At 31.6% G+C, this 15,911-nt stretch overlaps 1 long non-coding RNA gene across 2 annotated transcripts in view; it reads left to right on the top strand.

Annotated features, from left to right (window-relative positions):
* Positions 1-15,911, top strand: part of LOC116419875 — a 45,098-nt gene that overhangs the window by 15,773 nt on the left and 13,414 nt on the right. Inside the window, exon 1 of one of the 2 annotated variants that reach the window (XR_004230208.1) lies at positions 10,633-10,710. The exons of the other annotated variant lie outside the window; for it this stretch is intronic. This is a non-coding gene — a long non-coding RNA (uncharacterized LOC116419875). Of the gene's footprint in view, positions 1-10,632; positions 10,711-15,911 lie in introns of those variants that run through there. 2 annotated transcript variants of the gene reach the window in all.

Here is a 15,911-nt window from a genome sequence, read left to right as displayed (position 1 = left end):
TTCTCTGATGAAGAACTCAACACATTTTATTGTTATTTGAAAAAAATCCATGAAATCATTATTTATTAGAAAAATACAAATGAAAGCAACATTGAGATATAATTTTGTACCCATTAGATTGGCTAAAATAATTGAAAGGAAGAGCAACAAATATTGGAGGAAATTTGGGAAAAAGTGGGACATTAATTCATTTTTGGTGAAGTTGTAAACTGATCCAACTGTTTGGGACAGTAATCTAGAATTATGCCAAAGAGTTATTAAACGGCTTATACACTGTCCAAACAATTTCATTAGTAGGTCTACTTTCAAAGATGATTAGAAGAAAAAAGGAAAATAACTTCTATGTTCTAAAATATTTATAGCAGCTCTCTGTGGTGACAAAGAACTGGAAATTGCAGGGATGTTTGTCAATTGGGAGATGGCTGAACAAAATGCTGTATGAGATTGTAATGGGATATTGCTTTGCTATAAGAAAAGATGAGCTTGATTATCTTGAGAAAACCTTGGATAGACTTGCATGAAATAATAGAGCAAAATTAGCAGGAACAAGAGAATGGTGTATATAGCAATACCAGTATTTTAATAACAACTTTGAGTGACTAAATCTTTTTGATTATTATAAAGTACCCAAATTAACTACAAAAGGACATATGAAGGAAAATATCATATCCATCCAGAGAAAGAACTGATGAATAGAAATATATAATGTTTTTACACACAAAGATTTGCGCCTAATGGTATCCATTTGTGAGCAGGAGGGGAGGGGGAATAATGAATGAAGGAAAAAAAAAAAGAAATTTCACTTTTTGGTAGTTCTAATTCCTGGGACATTTTTCTTCTGCAAAAGCTGAAACTATCTCTTTGCAACTTTCACCTGTTGCTCATAATCCTTAAGACAAGTTATTCTGTCTATACTACATGTTTTTCCTCTTGAATCAATTTTCATCTGAAATAAAATCAAAATTCTTTACTATACTAATTACTCTTTTCTAAATTCTAGCCATGAACATTCTTTAATTTACCAATAGTCAACATAAAATCTGGTAGTCAAAACTGAACCTAATATTCAAGACTATTGTCTGATCAAGGAGCAGTACTACAGGGTGATTATCTTATTATTTCTAGATAGTGCTTCTCTGAAAAATATTAATAAATCTATGGCAAGCCAAGCGTGGATTGGACTTTGCCCCAGGGTGACAACATGTGGCCAGGCATACTTCTTCCCTGTGATCTTCTTTTGCTTTGTTTTGAGATCTTCTATAAACTTCTATTGTCTTTTCCTAAAATTCCCTTCAAGGAACAAGGTCAAAGTAATGTGATGACACCTATCAAGGGTTTCTGTCTTGACCCACTACCCCATAGCAAAGATAGTCAAACAGTTCCCTCTCCTGTTGTAACTATTTCCAGTGACAGACTCGTCCCCTTCATTTGACAACTTTCTGCATTTGACAACTATTTTTGCTTCACGTGACAATATTCCTATTCCTGGGTTGAATATTATCTTCATATGTGAAAAAAATTCCAGAATCAGGAAAGACACTTAAATATAACATATTGCATATGGGAAACAGAGACATCCCCTTTCTTTTTAATGCTTTTGTTTTCTAACAATATTTTATTGATTTCATTAAATATGTCCTAATTTTTAAAAGATATCCTTTTTTTAGAAATTAAAATATCACCTAATTCATTTAGATTGTAAGTTCACATCTTGGTGAGTTTTCTTTAAAAAGACTGAAGATTTATACAATCTGAAGGAAAACCAGAGTATAGGTGAATTTTCTTTTATCTGGCTAGCATACTCATCTCCTGCTTAACTTCAGTATGTGAATATAAATGGATTTTTTTGATAATGTTTTTGATGACAAGCCACATTCTTATTTTTTAAGATCCATTCCATGGAAATATATAGATTTGTTTTAACCTTCTTCCTATCATCTATGACCCTTTTTGCTCCATGTTCTGTTCCTTGGATAATAGCACATTTCCCTCCTTTGTGAACCAAATCAATAAATAAGCATATTGAAACTTTAAAGATTTATATAGTCTTTATATGACTGATGGTTGCCCTCATGCAGACAGTCCTGTTTAAGACATGCAATTAAATTTTTACAACTCTAATTAAGACTGATAGTAAAGCTTGGAATATGTTGTCACATCCCAGGTTGATCAATTGCCTGGAAGCTATTAAGCATGATCTAATTCAATTATAGCCCACTAGCTGACAGACAAAACTGTACTGATAAAAGTTTCATAGAAATAGTACCAGCTGACAACTTACCGCACTCATAAAAAATTAATTTTTATTGCTCATGCATAATTTACTTGATCATAGAAACTCAACAACTAGATTGGAATGTGTCTGTGGGTAAGGATCACTCTGACTTAGTTTATTTGGTGATAAATGATATCAGGAGTTGTTAAACTGATCTTTAATGTTACAATGGGAAAGTTTAACAGGGAAAAAATCTCTTTATGAAATAAAATTTGTATAATTTCAAAAGAATATTTCATCCCATATTTAATATAGTAATCAGGTCTGAAGTTAGGAAGTTCATATCTAGCCTCAAATATATAAAATCTGTATAATCCTAGGAAAGTCTCAGCCTCTGCTACCTCAATTATCTCAACTGCAAAATGTTGATAACAATAACACTTTCCTCAAACGAAAAACAAAACAACACTTGTAACTGCTTCCTACTCAAAGTGAGCCAGATTAACTCATGACTAAATCTCTCCAGGATGGGAGCAAACCCAGTCCAATGTGTGGAGATTATTAGTTTCCCGCTGTTCTAGGGAGACTGAAGACATCTTCATTGTAGGCCTGGGGATTCTGCATTAGGAAGATCAATATTGGTGCCCTAAGTCTTCAGTGTGATGGGTGGTGACTCTGATGCTGGTAACAAACTGGCATGTTTATACTGCTTCCTTAGAACTGTCTTATCAGAGACTATATCTGATTATCTGATGCTTTATTGGAAAACTTTACCATCTAGTGTTGGAGACAGTGACTTGTTCCCAATCCCTAATGTTGATATGTAGAGCCATATAAATATATAAATATAAGTGATGTAGCCCCAACAAAATCCACAAGTCAGATCCTTAGTGGCTTCTATATTCAGAATAAATGTATTCAATAACAACTCCTGCCAACAAAAACCTTGCTTATTTCTTTTCTTCCTCCCTCCCTCTGTTACTTTCTTCCTTACCTGTTTTCTTTCTTGCTTCCTTCCCTCCTTCAATGCATCCAAATTAATAAGGAAAAAATAAAATGTATAAGCTTATTGGATGACATAATATTTATAAACTTGATCTTTAATTCAAGATATCTGGCTTTTTAAATACATTAATTCATTGCAAATCATCATTTGTTCATCCCATATTTCTGTTCCAGGTAGATACTAAGTTAAAACTTTTACTTAGTCTTTCCTTGTTATTCCTTTAACTTTTAATTTAGTTCATGAGTAGGTAAAGGCTTTAAGACAGTAGGAAAAAAACAATTAGAACTTCTACTTGGGCCATGTAATTTTTTTCCTCTTGGATTAAAAAGATGAGTTGAAAAGTATTATTATATAATTATAATTTTACCCCACATCAGATTGGCAAGAAAAAAGAATCTGATAAAAGATAAGGTAATCAAACAATAGGAATATTATTGCCAAATTTCAAAAGTTTCAGATTAAACAAAAAAAAAATTGTAAGAAAAAAATAACAACAAAAAAGCAATTCAAATATGCTGGAGCTATAATTAGAATTATACCAGATTGTCACAATAAAAAATTAAAAAAAAAACAAATTTGGGAATCATATATATTGAGAATCAAAAGAACTAGTCCTGTAGGCAAAAATTATCCATAATATTGAATGAAAAAAAAAAAAAGAACATTCAACAAACTTGCAGATCTTCAGGCCTTTCTCTCAAAACAACATATAAAAGCCAATATCAAATATCAACTTCAGGGAATTTAATATGGGCAAATTGTTTATATTTGTTACCTGGAATTCTACACCATAAGTTTAAGATTGACATCAGTAACTGGATAGTTCAAAAGAAAGATCTGAGGTGAAGTTTCAGTATCATCTGACTTTAAATAAGGAAAATTGTCTAGGAAAAGGTAAAAATAGTAATTATGTTATATAAATGAGGGACATTTAGAGACATTAGAGAGGAGAGGAGAGCTCACAGTTCTGAAAACCTATACACATCAGGAATAAGTTCAATAAACAACATTTACCATGAAAGGTATAATATCCTACAAAATCTAAAAAAAAGAAATAAGAGGATAGGGATGGGTAAAGGGGGAAGCAAAGTGTGGGAGAAGACAAAGAGATGTATCCATGGATGGAGGGAAATTAAGTAATAACCAGACTAGTTAAAGAGCAGAATTAAAGTAGAAGAGTCAGCAGAGATAGAAAAGAAGATATACACAAACACTACAGCAAAGATCAGGAATAGAATTTATTAGAAAAAAAAAAGTAGGGCTAGTAATCATTGATTCAAAACAAATTCAAACTTAAAGATTCAATCATGAGAGAAATATACATTATATGTCAGTCATACTAATATTGTTTTAGATGCATATTTACATATGGTCAAATGCATGAGTATGTGTGTGTGTGTATATATATATATATATATATATATATATATGTGTGTGTGTGTGTGTGTGTGTGTGTGTGTTATACACACATACACAATCAGACTGAATGTAGATTGAAGCCTTGAGTATATTTATTTTTCGTTTGCTTTTTCTTTCTCTTTTTTCTCATTTTTGGTCTGATTTTCCTTATACAACATGACAAAAATGGAAATAGATTTGAAAGAATTATACATGTTTAAACTATATTAGATTGGCTGCTGGGGAGGATGGGAAATTAGGGAAAGACTGAGAAAAAAATTTGGAAAACAAAATCTGACAAAAAAATGAATGTTGAATACTACCTTTACATGTATTTGGAAAAATAAAATACTACTAAAATATGAAAAAGTAAAACAAACAAACAACAAAAAAAGTTCTTTAAAGCAATAAAGAATACATTCATATCCAGAGAAAGAACTATGGATACTGAACGCATATCAAAAATACATATGGTTTTTACCTTTTTTGTTTATTTTTTCCTGTGATTTTTCCCTTTTATCCTGATATTTCTTTCCCAATATGACTAATATGGAAACATGTTAAATACGATTTTACATATATAAACTGTATCAGATTGCTTGCTGTAGTGGGGAGGGGAGAGATCAGGGAGTAAGGCAGAAAAAAATTTGGAATTCAAAATCTTGCAAAAATGAATGTTAAAAACTATCTTCATATGTAATTGGAAAAAATAAAATAATGTTAAAATAAAGAAAGGATTAAAAAGTCAAAGTAAAAAGAAAGAGCCCCTAATACAATTTAGAAATTTTCCTATAAATATCAGAACTACCAAGTGGTATGTGAAGGTCTTTGTTTTTTTGGGAGAAGAGACAGTTCTCCTTGATCTCAAGGGAAAATCTACAGGTATTCTCTTTGTCCCAGAAAACCAAAGTCAAAGTTTAGTTTGATGTAAGGAGGAAAAGAAAAAGAAATCCAAACATAACATAAAATAAAACAAAAATCTTCCTAATGGAATTCCCCAGAAGATACTTAGTTCCCCTCACTGTAAATAAGGGGTCCAGAAAGGTCTAGATGACTACATGGAAGGGACATTGCAAGGAAATTCTTATTTGCGTATAAATTGTTCTGCATGATTTTGAGGTCCTTTTCTCATTCTGTAATATTCACTAAGAGGATGTCTTCTCTTCTATACTCAGGGAGTATATAGTGACTATAGTGGGGTTTTCAATTCACATTAAAAAATTCTGATAACAGTTTTTATTCATATAATACCACACTTTTATGATACACTTTATTAAAGTGTAATTTGGTCAGATATATTGAAATTCCTTTTGTCCAAGAAGACAAGACTCACAGAAGACATTTCCATAGCACTGTTTCAATCACATAAATGTTTCAGTTGTAATGAATATTTTACATTATTATCCATTCGCTTTCATGATGTTCACATTTAATGGACTTAGTTCATTATTTTAAAAAATCAGAATGTGTATTTTTCTGCTGTCATGCCTACAATAGAGCTGGATACCAATAAGTTTGTTCTGGGTAAATATTTAACAGTCAGTGTTCTGAAGTTTCCCCACACACTTTTAAGTTTAATCTGCATTATTAGCAGTTTCTTCTTTACTTCCTTAAATCTAGATGATCAACAAAAATAGTTCAAACCCTGATTTATAACATTTTCCAGTTTCTGAGATATAAATGTTCACACTGAAAATTTAATATTTATCTTTGGTGGCCAGTTGAAGCAGAGTCCATCTCAGACCTGGTATTAGTTGAAAATACTTTGCCCCACTACAAAAAGAGAAAAAAAAAAAAACTTTTATTTCCAAAGAATAATTTCATGCAACATGCTTATATTAAGTAACTAATATTTATTAATTAATATAATTAATAATATTAATTAATTTATTATTATTAATTAATTAATAATATAATTAATATTAAATAATGTATTAATTAATAATTAAATTAGGTGCCATTGATACCAAGTGAACATTATTCCCCATCCATGAATATCTTGAATTCTATAAGTGGAAAATTGTATGTACCAAGATAAATGATACAAAGTAGTTTCATGAGCAAAGTGATACTACCTATGGGAATAGGAGTGGTGGAGGAAATAGAAATCATGTATTGAAGAAGTTGTATATGTTTGGTCTCTTCAGTAATTATGATAGCAAAATGTTTCTTAAAACATAATCACCTGCTTTTACAACAAGCTCACCTTAAAACAAAACCCACATGCATTTAAGGCAAGTTCTCTTCCAGAAAGGGGGAGGAAGAGGCACATTTCTTATGTAATTTTCTTTTTTGTGGCTCTTTAATTTATTGCTTCTGTTTTACCTGATGTCTAATGTTTTCTTTTGCTCCCTTCCCACTCAAATTATGCAAATTTTCATTTGACTGCCTTCAGTTTAAAGAGTTTTAATTTTTCATTGTCTTTGCTGCTGTTTGCAATTACCTGCTTGATTTCTGCAGCTATATTTTTTTCTAGAAACTTGATTTTTCAAATCCATTTTTGCATCATAAATACCTGAAATTGTTGTAGAAAACCAAGTGAGAGCCTGGAGGAATCCATGCAAGGAAGAAGGAAACCATATATGGTAGATGTTCAGGAAAAACAACAAAAAGAACAAGATTAGGGAAAATACTTCTCCTAAGTGGCAACATACCTTTGGTTTATAATATGCTCTCTTTTAGAAATTTGGTCTTTCTTGGGAAGCAATAGAAAGAAGTTATTAAATGAAATAGGAAAAATAGGCATTTCTAGGATTTAAATGTAAGAGTAGAAGGTCTTTAAAAAACAAAAACAAAACTAAACTAAACTAAAAACAAACTCTAGTACTTATGCTTCAAGTAATCCAGAATTTATCAAAATTTATACTTATGAATATCTTTTCATTTTTAGCATCCTCATCAATGCCATCCCACAAATACTCTATAAATAATCCATTAGATATTTTGAGTACTATTTCGTAGGTCTCAACAACCAGTGGTCATCAGTACAATCCTTAAGCATCTGTCTGTAAGCCTCATTCCTGCTTTATTGCTGGAATACAATTAACTCCAATAAACATCTCCAATATTTTATTTTTTCTCTTTATGAATTTATTAATAGTACATTCTTACTTATATTTACCTGATTTTCCTCTTTCTCCATATTTTATTTCTTTTATTTTTAATGTAAATGTAAAATCATTACCTAATAATGGTGGATTGGTATACTATTAGAGAAACCAAGCCACATTAATATTAATGCTAATACTACAAATGTAACCAGACTTCATTTATTCTTTTAATTCTGGCTAAATGAAAGGATTTCAGTCTAACTTGTGTCAACTCTGGGGAACAAGGTGATCTGGTGCTGGATACTTCCTGGTCTTCTATCCCTACAACTCTTCCGATTCTTTTTGTGTGTTGTTTCCTCACTTTAAGTTGTAATCCCCATTGAAACTAGGGATTGTTTTTCTTGTTATTCATTGTATCCCCCAGCACTTAGTTCAGTACCATGTTGTAATCACTTAATGTCTTTTGGATTGGATGGGTCAAATTGGATGGATTGACAAGATAAAAATAAGAATTGATTTCACCATGCATTTCAAGACAATCAGAAATTTGCTTTGGGCTTAGCAAGCACTTAAGGTATTTTAATTGAATTTATAATTGGCATTCATTTTGCAATGTTCTTAATAAGCATAAAAAGAAAAACACCTTTAAAGTAATGACAGCTAATAACTCAATATCTATTGTAAATGAATAGACAGTGTAGGAAAACAGCTATAAGATATTCAGCTTCTCCTTGACATAGAATCCAATTTTGTTGTTATGGATAGTCTTCTTGTTATCTTATGTTACTATATTCATGTCCTAAAATCAAAATTTAAGATCATCCTGAAGGCAATGGAGTTGATTTTGCTGGATACAAATTGTGGATAGCACAATATTAACAATGACTTCAATGTAAGAACTGGCATAAAAGATCAGACTAGGTAGGACTAGGAAATGAGATGGATTAGGCATATGAAAAAAGTAAGAGAAAAAAATAGATGGGTATCCCAATGCCACACAAATGATTTGAGAAAAACCTGCAAGATATTGGATAGATGCTCTATAGAAGATTTTTGGGGAAGCATAGAGATATTCATCGCATCATAGATGCATTGAACTGTGATATATGTGCAATAGTTTATTTTGTGTTAAATAATTTCAAAGAAAAGTACTTCATACTATTTATCTTAGACATGAATATAGATGTTAAGTTACAGTTAATTTAAGAAAGATTCTTGGGTAAGGATAAGATAAAATAGGAATATTGTAAATGGTTTGTTATTTATTGATATGTAAGTTATCTAGTTATTCCTATTTGGAGATAATATAGTGTTGATTACATTGCATCCAAGAAAATAGCACACACACATATATACATGCATATAAAAATAAACATATAATAGGTATGTAATAGTTATTATAAAATACATAATATGTATCATTACATTTATTGTATAGGCACATACACATATATTTATATGTGCATGTATTTTGTAAAATTAAAAAAGATGAGTGATATTTGTAGTGTGCTTTCTGGAACCCCCAAGTTGGTGTGCCAAAATATACCATTTGGACTAGCTCTCTCAAGGATCTCAGGACCAGCCTGAGTCTTTGGTCAAATATGGAGTCTATTTATTTCCAGTTCTCTCAGCCCTAAATACCTTAGTAAGATGATATCACTACAGCCCACTGAGCATGTGCTAACTATAAGCACTCTGCTATTAATATGTAAATGTCTCTTTTACTACAAGTATCTGTTTCAAGTAGAACACAGGTTATCATGCCTCTTCTGACTTCTCATGAAGGCTAGGATGCCCCAAGAAGAGACAAGACTTGAACCAGACATGTCAGCACATTCCCTCTGGTCTGAAAGGTCTTATACCTTACCCAGATTTCCCCCATCATCTGTGGCTCTCTACAGATATTAAATTAGATAAATATTTTTTAACATTTAGCAGGTATGTAATATATAATATTACATTATTCATATATAAAAGTATATTTTTGTTAATATTCAATAAAAAGTTAAATCAAAAGAAATTTTCTTTCCTTTTTAAAAAATTCCTTTCCTCACTGAATATTTAGTGCCTAGTATTTATAAAGAATTGGCTTGTTTTTGTAGGAATAACCAACAAAAAACATGTACCCCCTGAAAACTTACATTATGATACAGGAAATGAAATATGCAACTTTGTTTACAAAAAAAGAGAAAGGAATACATACAGTGAATGGAAAGCTGTTCTGGGAGGCATCCAAATTCTGCCTCTGCTATGTACTGGCTGAGTGATCCTAAGCCAGTCACTAATCTCTCAATGACCAATTGAATTCTGACAGACTACAGATAGTAAAGGGAAAATACTAAAAAAAAAAGTTTTTCAATCTTATCAGGAGGTCTAAACACAGTTGAAAGTAAAGGTTTAATATAAAACAAACCAAATTACAGTAAGACAATTAGAGTACACAAAGAATATAAATACCTATAGGAAAACAAAACAAAACAAAAACAAAAACATAAAAACAAAAGAAGCATTCAGGAGGAAGATATTATCCCGGTTTGGAAGGGAACTTTGTGTAACAGAAAATTCTAAAAATTTCTTTATTTTTAGCTTTAATTGTAACTTGTTTAATTTTACAGGTCAATGAAGAAAAATGCATTTATAAAATCAAAGATGTCCATACCAGTAAGTGTTCAAACAGAACTTTAGACAAGCCCTTGGGCTATTGTCGAAAGAGAGCCTTTTGAAGATTTTATCCAATTCAGATACATTTAATCATGAATTTTTCCCCCTGTATGAGTCATGTCACGTGTTCAAAGTCAAATTTAATGAACAGAAGTTCAGTGCATTACATGCCAGGACAGTATTAGAATAAAGTCTGATTTTTATTTTACTTGTTAGAAGTGATCTTTTATATTTGTAATGGTGATACTTTAGCATTGGGCCTTAATGACTAATTATGCATTCTCTTTTTCTTTCAGAGATGATTGAAATATTTCTCTTAAAAGCACAATATTTTAAGCAGAAAGTATTTTGTATCACTTCTCTTTACAAATAACCTCACTGTAAGTCCGTGGAGATCTTCTAATGGAGGCATATTATGTTATAAACAGCCTTATGTAGTGTGACACTTGTGGGGGTGCTTTACGAATACTTATTGATGCATTTTTATCATGACTATCACATTTGAAAACTGAAATTCAAGGCTTTCTCTAATTCATTTTAAGATAAGCCTGGTTTGTCTTGATTTAAGAGAATGTATTATGTTTATACCTCCCCCCATTAATATCTGAGCACAGAAGTTCAATAAATGCTATTGAAAAGCATTTTCAAAGTTTAAATTCCAAGGCTCAATAATAGTTTTATAACATGACAGTTCTTGTTCAAAATGTAAATGAAGTAATACTTAAATAAGTTGTTTTTAACACAGCATTTGCCGACAAATCAACAAATATACTCCATGTTTTTTTTTTTTATTTTGAAAGAAGATAAATATATAATTGGGTAACAGTGAAATTGTTAGCATTATTGTAGATGTTTTTCATAGTGTGGCACATTATATTAACAAAGGCCTGCTTCTGCAGATTTGAAATATGGAGTGCCATGGTACCATTCAGAGAAAGGAAAAATTGTTGTCGCTTTAACATCATTCATTTTCAAGTTGTTAATTGAAAATGTCTTATTACTAAAACATATTTGCATTTTCACCCCAAGTTATATTATTGAATGTGTGAAAGAGCTCTGAATTGCAGTTACTCATGGTGATAGATATAACACAAATATTTTAGAAACCTACTTTGACAAGAGCCACTTATTTGTGATTCCATTTCTTGAATATTGGTCTCAGAGGAAAGGACAATGAGGGAACTCAGTTCCTGGTCTTTCTTACTTGCCAGAATATAAATGTACATTAAAACTTAAACAAGGAGATCCATGGTCTCCAAGGAACAGGTGACATGAATGATATATTTGAAGTAGGAAAATAAAAAGGGATATGCGTGTTTGTGTGTATGCATGCTTTTATACACACACACAGGTATATATACAGAGAGACATAAAAATGTGTTTATATTTACATATGTATGCATTGTTTACCCCCATCTATTATATATCTATATGTATGCATATATATGTATACATATATATATATATATAAATATATATATATATATATATATATATATATATATATATATATATATATACACATACCTACACATGATTTGGGAGACACATGGAGTCCAAATTTTTAAATTTAATTTAATTTAATTATTTAATTATTATAATTTAATCAATATTTCAGATTTGGTAATTCTCTCCTTTGATACAAATTCATAATTTGCCTTTAAATCATAAACTTTGAATTTACAGAGTATTCTGGGCATTCATAATTTTAGTAGTTGCACTTGGTCATTTAGTTATCCTGTGTCAGAGGCAGAGAACCATCCTTCTTTTCCCTTTTACTAAACTAAGTAACAACCCTAGATAAATCATTTCTCAAGCTCTTAGGGAAATATTTATGATATATTTACTGGGTAAAAGTTGAGTTGCGACTTTTTCCTCTGCTTTGGTAGAAGAATTGCTCCATGCTTATGAAATTATCACTCTCGTACATGAGATAGAAAAAAGTATAGGATTGAAAAATTTGGGTATTTGGAAGACCTGATTTCAAATACTACTTGTAACATTCAATAGTTAGTTGCATCACCATAAGCAGCAAACAAGTTGCTTAGACTCTAGATGATTCCCTAAGAATTATTTACTAAGTTGTGGTTGTTTTATTTTTTGGTGATCATAATTAGAGTGAAAAAATGGGGAAGGGTCATACTATAACAACGTACTTCATACGTTTAACATTGTAGATACAAAAACCTCTTTCTCTGTCTTTCTGTCTCTGTCTCTGTCTCTGTCTCTGTCTCTGTCTCTGTCTCTGTCTCTCTCTCTGTCTCTCTCTGTCTCTCTCTCTCTCTGTCTGTATCTCTCCTTCCTCCCTCCTTCTGCCTCTCTCTCTTTCCTCCTCCCACTCTTTCTATCTTTCCTCTTCCCCTCACTCCTCTCTCTGTCTCTCTTTCTGTGTGTGTGTGTGTGTGTGTGTGTGTGTGTGTGTGTGCACGCACATTCATGTATGTACTTGGACCAAGAAAATTTTATTTCTTTCAAATTAGAGCCTATTGCTTGATTTGGGCTAGATTCAAATGGGCTAAAAAATCTGAATTGAGAAAAAAAACTAAAATTTTGTCTAGCCCAAACAAAAATCCAATCATGAATCTCTTCTAAACAAGTATAATAATCAAGTTTCATATTTAAAAAAAAACCTTATTTATGTAATATTTTCACCAGTTACATTTAAAACAATTTTCTTTACTTATTTTTTGTTTTCAGTCCCACATTTTCTCCTTTACCCGGACTCCAACTTCCACCAAGAAACCACCTGTGGAGTTACCAAAAACATTTTAATAAAAATCATGTTGTGAACTTCTCACCCTAATAAAAATACCCTAAAGAAAAATAAAGTTAATACACACACATAGAAAAAGAAACAGAGAGTATGAGAGTGAGAGCATGAGAGCGAGAGTGAGGGAGGGAGAAAAGGAGGGAGGAAAAAAGGGAGAGAAACAAGTTGGAAGGAAGAGAGGGACAGAGAAGAGGAAGAAGAGTATGATTTAATCTGTATTCAGATATAATCTCTGGGTATGGATAGGATTATTCATCATAAATCTTTCAGAATAGTTACAGATCATTGTACTGCTGAGAATTCACACTGGGTCATCCCAGAACTTTCCTATATTTCCTTGTATACAGTACATTTCACTTTGTTTAAGTTCATGTTGGGGGGGGTTCAGTTATGTTTTTTCCCCCCCAAAGCATTCTGTTCATCACTTCCCATAGAACAAAAATATTACACATCAATCATATATCATAATTTAATCAGGCATTCTTCCATTGTTGGGCATCCCCTCAATTTCTACTTCTTTGCCCTGAGAAGTGAAGTCTACAAAATTTTTTGTACATATAGTTCCTTTTCCTTTTCTCCGCCTTTAATTTTTTTTTTTTTTTTTTGCTATTCATGTCTCATAGTGGTATTGCTAAGTCAAATGCATGAATTTATAGCTCATTGGGCAAAGATCACATCTTCTAATCATTGATCTATTGAAGCATGGCTTTTATATATATATTTTTTTATGAAATTGAATCATTTCCTTATGAAGAAATGTTTAAGAAGTAAGGCCTCATCCAAAAAACTTGCCTCAAAATTACTTTTACAATTACTATTGCTAAATGTATCCCTCTCATTTGTTCTATTTTTTCTTTCCTTTCATCCTACCCATCCTCAAAAGTGTTTTGAAATTGACCATTCTCTCCCCCAATATGCTTCCTCTTTTATAACATTTCCCCCCTTCCCATATCCCATTTCCCTCCTATTTTCCTGCTGGGTAATATAATAATAAATTTCTATATCCATATTAACTGTGTTGTTTTCTCTTTAAGTCAATTCTGATGAGAGTAAGATTTACTTACTCCCCCTCTCCTCCTCCTCTCCCTCTCCTTTCTTCCTTTTCTCCTAGTACATTCCTCTCCTCCACTCTTAATTTCATTATTTTTTAAAGATATTATCCCTTTATATTTAAATCACACTTGTGCCCTCTGTGTATATATGTACATACATAAATACATACATACATATCTCTCTTCCTATATATATATTTATGGCAGTTTAAATGAATACATATCCCCTTAAACTGCCATAACAATGAGAAAATTCTAATAAGTTAGAATTTTATCTTTCCATGTAGGAATATAAGCAGATAAACCTAATCAAGTCACTTTTGATAACTGTTTTGTGATTACTTCCTTATGTTTCTCCTGAATCTTGTATTTGAAAATTAAGTTTTCCATTCAGCTCTGCTCTTTTCATCATGATTGTTCCTATAATGATTATATTCCATTTTGCTGGGTCTGTTATTCTTGATTGTAAACCTAGCTCCATTACTCTCTGGAATATCATATTCCAAGCCCTCGAGTCCTTTAATGTAGAAGCTGCTAAATCTTGCGTTATCTGGACAGTGGCTTCACTATACTTGAATTGTTTCTTCCTGGATGCTTGCAATATTTTCTCCTTGCCCTGAGTATTCCAGAATTTGCTTATAATATTCCTGAGAGTTTTCATTTTGGGATCTTTTTCAGGAGGTGATCAATGGATTTTTTCAATTTTCATTTTACCATTTAATTCTTAAATATCAGGATACCTTTCCTTTATAATTTCTTGAAATATGATGTCCAGATTCTTTTTTGATAATGATTTTTAATAGCTTTTTATTCACAAGATATATACATGGACAATTTTTCAGCATTGACAATTGCAAAACCTTTTGTTCCAACTTTTCCCCTCCTTCCTCCCACCACTTCCCCTAGATGGCAGGTTGACTGATACATGTTAAATATGTTAAAGTATAAGTTAAATACAATATATGTATACATGTCCATACAGTTATTTTGCTGTACAAAAAGAATAGGACTTTGAAATAGTGTACAAATAGCCTGTGAAGGAAATCAAAAATGCAGGTGGACAAAAATAGAGGGATTGGGAATTCCATCCTATGTAGTGGTTCTTAGTCATCTCCTAGAGTTCTTTCGCTGGGTGTAGCTGCTTCAATTCATTATTTCTATTGGAACTGATTTGGTTCATCTCATTGCTGAAAATGGCCAGGTCCATCAGAATTGATCATCATATAGTATTTTTTTGTGTGTGTATTCTGTCACTTTATTTTTTTTAATTTTTTAATAGCCTTTTATTTACAGGATATATGCATGGGTAACTTTACAGCTTTAGCAATTGCCAAACCTCTTGTTCCAATTTTTCACCTCTTACCCCCCCACCTTCTCCCCCAGATGGCAGGATGACCATTAGATGTTAAGTACATTAAAATATAAATTAGATACACAATAAGTATACATGACCAAAACGTTATTTTGCTGTACAAAAAGAATCAGACTCTGAAGTATTGTACAATTAGCTTGTGAAGGAAATCAAAAATGCATGTGGGCATAAATATAGGGATTGGGAATTCAATGTAATGGTTTTTAGTCATCTCCCAGAGTTCTTTTTCTGGGCATAGCTAGTTCAGTTCATTACTGCTCCATTAGAAATGATTTGGTTGATCTCGTTGCTGAGGATGGCCTGATCCATCAGAACTGGTCATCATCTAGTATTGTTGTTGAAGTATATAATGATCTCCTGGTCCTGCTCATTTCACTCAGCATCAGT

This window comes from Sarcophilus harrisii, chromosome 6 (assembly GCF_902635505.1).
Source record: "Sarcophilus harrisii chromosome 6, mSarHar1.11, whole genome shotgun sequence".
Lineage (NCBI taxonomy): Eukaryota > Metazoa > Chordata > Mammalia > Dasyuromorphia > Dasyuridae > Sarcophilus > Sarcophilus harrisii.
Note: the sequence above shows the minus strand (reverse complement) of the source record. Positions and strands in the feature narration are given on the sequence as shown.